Raw genomic sequence first — 6,000 nt, 5'->3', positions numbered from 1 at the left:
TCCCAAGCTTTAAACATCTCAAGGAGCACTGTGCAAGACATCATATTGAAATGGAAGGAGCATCAGACCACTGCAAATCTACCAAGATCCGGCCATCCTTCCAAACTTTCTTCTCAAACAAGGAGAAAACTGATCAGAGATGCAGCCATGAGGCCCATGATCACTCTGGATGAACTGCAGAGATCTACAGCTGAGGTGGGAGAGTCTGTCCATAGGACAACAATCAGTCGTACACTGCACAAATCTGGCCTTTATGGAAGAGTGGCAAGAAGAAAGCCATTACTCAAAGATATCCATAAAAAGTATCGTTTAAAGTTTGCCACAAGCCACCTGGGAGACACACCAAACATGTGGAAGAAGGTGCTCTGGTCAGATGAAACCAAAATGGAACTTTTTGGCCACAATGCAAAACGATATGTTTGGCATAAAAGCAACACAGCTCATCACCCTGAACACACCATCCCCACTGTCAAACATGGTGGTGGCAGCACCATGGTTTGGGCCTGCTTTTCTTCAGCAGGGACAGGGAAGATGGTTAAAATTGGCGGGAAGATGGATGCAGCCAAATACAGGAACATTCTGGAAGAAAACCTGTTGGTATCTGCACAAGACCTGAGACTGGGACGGAGATTTATCTTCCAACAGGACAATGATCCAAAACATAAAGCCAAATCTACAATGGAATGGTTCAAAAATGAACGTATCCAGGTGTTAGAATGGCCAAGTCAAAGTCCAGACCTGAATCCAATCGAGAATCTGTGGAAAGAGCTGAAGACTGCTGTTCACACTCTCCATCCAACCTCACTGAGCTCGAGCTGTTTTGCAAGGAAGAATGGGCAAGAATGTCAGTCTCTCGATGTGCAAAACTGATAGAAACATACCCCAAGCGACTTGCAGCTGTAATTTGAGCAAAAGGTGGCGCTAGAAAGTATTAACGCAAGGGGGCTGAATAATATTGCACGCCCCACTTTTCAGTTTTTTATTTGTTAAAAAAGTTAAAATTATCCAATAAATTTTGTTCCACTTCACGATTGTCTCCCACTTGTTGTTGATTCTTGACAAAAAATTAAAATTTTATATCTTTATGTTTGAAGCCAGAAATGTGGCGAAAGGTTGCAAGGTTCAAGGGGGCCGAATACTTTTGCAAGGCACTGTATATCAATCTTCTCTGCGTTGGGAAATAACATAAGGTGTTATGAAAAAGATCAATTGCTACCTTGTTTCCCCACATTGCTTCCCATGATATTTCTAATCATAGGGAGAGGGATTGTCAGGCTTTAGCCAATTAAAAAAAGACTCCAAAGACTGCCAAAATTCACTCTACTCATTATACGCTGCTATTTATCTCTCTATATAGATAAAACGGCGCCATTACAGATTGAGCACGACAATGCGTGAGTGGGTCGTGCAGCGCATGCATTAATTGCGTTAAATATTTTAACTAGGGCTGTCAAACGATTAAAATTTTTAATCGAGTTAATTACAGCTTAAAAATTAATTAATCATAATTAATCTTAATCGCAATTCAAACCATCTATAAAATATGCCATATTTTTCTGTAAATTATATATATATTCTGTAAAATAAATTGTTGGAATGGAAAGATAAGACACAAGATGGATATATACATTCAACATACGGTACATAAGGACTGTAGTGGGCATTTCACTCTACTGTCATTTAAATCTGTCTATGCTGTCCTCACTCCGAAGCATCTACTTTTTCCAAAGCTAGACAGCTAGTGAACGACGCCTTAATAATCAGACTTCTTCCTTTTTCATCTGATTGATTAATAAAATGGCCTCAAACCATTGTCCTCTTTAGACCGTCGTAAAACTACAAAAAAAAAAGTACACAAGCATTGCACTAGCAACAACGTTAGCTTAGCATGCTATACAGGTTCACTAAACATAAACAAAAAGCGTCTCATACAAAAATATAACGTTTCGCTTACTAACATAGTATGTACATTCTTTACAACAACCATACTTAAGGACAAATCTTGTCCAAGGATCATATAAGCACAACATTACAACGTAGGCGTCAGCCCGAGACGTCGTGCAGCCATTTTGAACTGGCAAGAAAAGAATAGACCATGTCGCAAAGCGACCACAAGAGTTCGCTGTTAGACAGCACAAAAAGCCTTGCTTTAAAACTTACCAAAAGGCAGAATACTGTCTGGGCGGGACATGTGCGTTAATCGCGTCAAATATTTTAACGTGATTAATTGAAAAAATGAATTACCGCCCGTTAACACGATAAATTTGGTAACCCTACCTTAAGCCTAAACTAAACACTCTGGATGAGTGTAACATATTGTGTTTGTAACGTTAAATACAATTAGAAAATTAGATTTAATTAAAAAATATATATATATATATTAGAAAAAGGCATTGCCGATATTTTTTTGCCGATTCCGATACTTTGAAAATGACGTGATCGGACCCGATCGATCGGTATCCCGACATCTCTAATGTTCATTCCTACACTGACAGTAAGTAGGAAAATCAACGCGACCTTATCAACGCCGTATCTCCACTTCATTTTCTAGTGACTAAACATGACTCCGAAGAAGTCTGACACTCAAACGACAGCACCCGCTGCTCTTGTGTGCTTAAACTTTTGTTTGTGCCCCAAATTACCAACGCCTGGCAGTATATTGAATCGTCTTCCTTCTGTCATTCTGTCACAGTAGAATTGGCCTCAAACCTCCTTCCCTTCTGTCTTTCTCTCGCTGTTCCGTTTTTTTTTTCCTTTTTCCCTTTCCCCTTCTCGCAAGTGTCCCAGTTAAGAAATTGCTTACATCCTCTCCAGTCTGGGGCTGGCTTGAAATTTCCCATCGGGCATGTACCGATACGCGGAGAAAGAGAGGGGAGCGCACTTCGACAGATGCCATCAGAGTACAAGCGTGTGAATTACCAGGCAGGCTGCCATCTCCGAGTTCACACGGAATGGCATTAATACGCGATTAGCATCCAAACAACAACAACAACATGAAAGCTGCCGCCGCGCCGGCGACTGGGGAGCAGGTAAAGGTTTGGACGTTTATATATTAATGGCGTCGAATGACAAAGACTGCCGCAAAAAAAAAAAAAAAGTTGAAATGTCACAACGATCCGGGGATTTGGGAGGGAGGACGCCTTCAGCGAATCACGTACCGATGAATTAAATATCCGCCACGGTTGACCATGACTTATTAAGCAGCCGTATTTCGTGAGTACAATTAAAGATGACGCCGGAGCTTAATTTTGAATGGCGGTAAATATTGGCATTACCCGATTAAGTCACATCGGACGTAAGGGTGATGAAAGCGGGGGAGAAGTTAGAAGTAAAGGTGCCAAAATGGTCTGTTTAACTCATTGGATACAATTGATGGCAATAAACATCGAATCCAGGGGCGGAACTTAGCTTCTAAGGGGCTTGATTAGCGGGCTAAAAGTGGGCGTGGTTAGGCGAGAGTTAGACACCGTATAGTCTTTACATTTAACGTATTTACAATTCTCGTAGCAAACAACTCACGTGTAACTCCATCAACTGTAGCTGTAAACCTAATGGCGTACCGCAAGCAACACGCCACTTCCGCTCATTAATATTCATGACGTTAGCTACTGTTGCTAAGTAGGGACAAGCCACCGTTTGTCCCTAATAGGAAATGAATGGAAATTGTGTACGAAGATGTTTACAGCGCTTAACCTACCAATTCTCTCCGAAAATGATGCGCCAGGTGCCAAATTGACTGGCAAAGATGTGGAAGAACATAAAAATGTTCATTAAAGAGATGGATTTAGTGTCGAAGGCTGAAAAAGATGGAAAAAAACGAGCCGACCTAAGCATAGCATTAGCTTTTTTATCAACGCGACTGACAATGACATTCTCCTGTTTCAACAAGCTTTCCTTGACCATTAGCCCTGTCTTTCTTATATCTTTCTTATCTATATATTTCATATATCCTGTGGTTGTCCTACGTCTCTTACCGTTCTTGGGGGTAATTTAGTTAGCTTTGTGTAGCGATCGCAAATGCTACTCAGTGACAGCCAACGAACACTTAATTTTTTCATTGATAACACATCTTAATCCTATAATTTATTTACACTTCCCCCTTACTAAAGTTGTTTTTTTTTTTTATCTATATAACAGAAACAGTAACAGTGGCAGTCAGATACCATTGTAATTCTTTCAGGTCATTCATTGTCAGACACAAACAGTACGGCACAACGTTACGCTAAACGAATAAGTTAAAAATATAAAAATGGCTTACCTCTTTTTCCTCTGAAAGACCATGCCAACCCAACATAATGTTTACTGCATATGAAATGTGAATGGATTCACCGAGCTGGTGTTAAAGTCCGCGCAAGTTGATTCGGTCTTCACATTTTTTCCTCCCGAGTTTTTGGTTTCTGGAAACGTAAAAAGAAACATCCTTCATGTGTCGTAATGTCTAGAGTCGTTAATACATGTTCCAAATAAGCAATGCGTGATCGGCATGTTCGTTTTTGAAAGATTACCGGCGAAAAGTAGCACAAATTACGTTAAATCTATGCGAGGGCGGGTCTATAATGTCCCACTTCGGCTTTACTTCCGCTTTACGATGCGACGTCACGGTCTAAAAATAGCCTGCGTGCGGTACGCCATTACAAATGCATACACAAACATATATCAGCTGAAACAACTTACAGCCTTATGTGGGCCTAAAAAGTAGCGCAGCTATCCTTTATTCATGTCAGACGTCTGAGTCTGCTCCTCAGTCACACAAGGAGACAGTTCAGCCAGACACAACGCTGCCACCAGAGGGCAGTGTATCCTCCTTCATTAAACAAAATACAATTTTTGGATAGTTATTTTGTGATTTAGGGGTGCCTAAAGGGTCAATTCCAACTTAAATTCAGGTTACATTGCCAGTAGAACTGAAACGAATACTCGAGGAACTCGAGTTTAAAAAGTGATCCGAGTAATTTTATTCACCTCGAGGAATCGATTAATTTTGCCAGCGCTAAGCATCATGTTTTGCCCGGACTACTTTTATTGCCGGACAACGCGCTGATGTCACGTGCGTAGAGGAAGAAGCAATAAAAACATATAAAAAACCTTTCTGCAGCCGACAGCCGCTCCAAACTACACCGACTTTGCTAAAAACTAGCCCGCATGATGTTACGGTGGTAGCAGGTAGCATCTGATGCGTCTCGTAGATATCACATGTATGTTGAACTAAATGTGAAATGACAGAGTCAGGGGTGTTAGTAAACAGCCGCCATCTTAAAGCAGTACAATTCTCAGCGCTAATAAATAAGATTAACGTTACTGACACTCGCTCACGTAATGTTAGCCCTGCGGAAGGCTAGGTTTCGATTAAGACCACTGTCGATGCGTGGCTAACGTGTCTTACATACAGGCTTTATTTAACCTGGAAAAATAGCGCTGTAGAGTGATGAGGGTGTAAAATGAAAATATGATAAAGCTAACTGTCAATTTTAGCTCAGTAGTCATTGCTGGATAAAACACCAAGTAGCACTAATGTGCTCCAATACAGCAGGTATCAAACTGTAACGATGACAAAGAGTCGCCCGCTTCGTTAGGTTGCAATTATTTCTTTTTTGCGAACTTGTGGAACGACGACAACAGGAAGGCACATCTCTCACTCTCCCGCACCTCCCTCACCCCCGTACGTCACACGGTGCATTCAGGAACGCATGCAAATATCACTGCCATATTATAACCTGAAATGTTACAATGCATTTATTTTGAATACTGCAAAAACTCAAAATCCTATCAGGACTTACAGTTTAGACTAACTCAAAACTTAACTAGAATTTAAAAATGGCTTGACACAAATGAAAATTCAATTGAAACACGTGGGAAAAACACTTTTAAGTGGTGTTATCAAGCGTAATGGCATTTTTAGGTAAGAAATATATATATATGTGTTTATATATATATATATATATATATATATATATATTTTTTTTTTAATAAGATCTAAAAGTTTTTGGAGTGAAAGCAGTA

The sequence above is a fragment of the Corythoichthys intestinalis genome, chromosome 8, assembly GCF_030265065.1.
Source record: "Corythoichthys intestinalis isolate RoL2023-P3 chromosome 8, ASM3026506v1, whole genome shotgun sequence".
Taxonomy (NCBI): Eukaryota; Metazoa; Chordata; class Actinopteri; order Syngnathiformes; family Syngnathidae; genus Corythoichthys; species Corythoichthys intestinalis.
Note: the sequence above shows the minus strand (reverse complement) of the source record.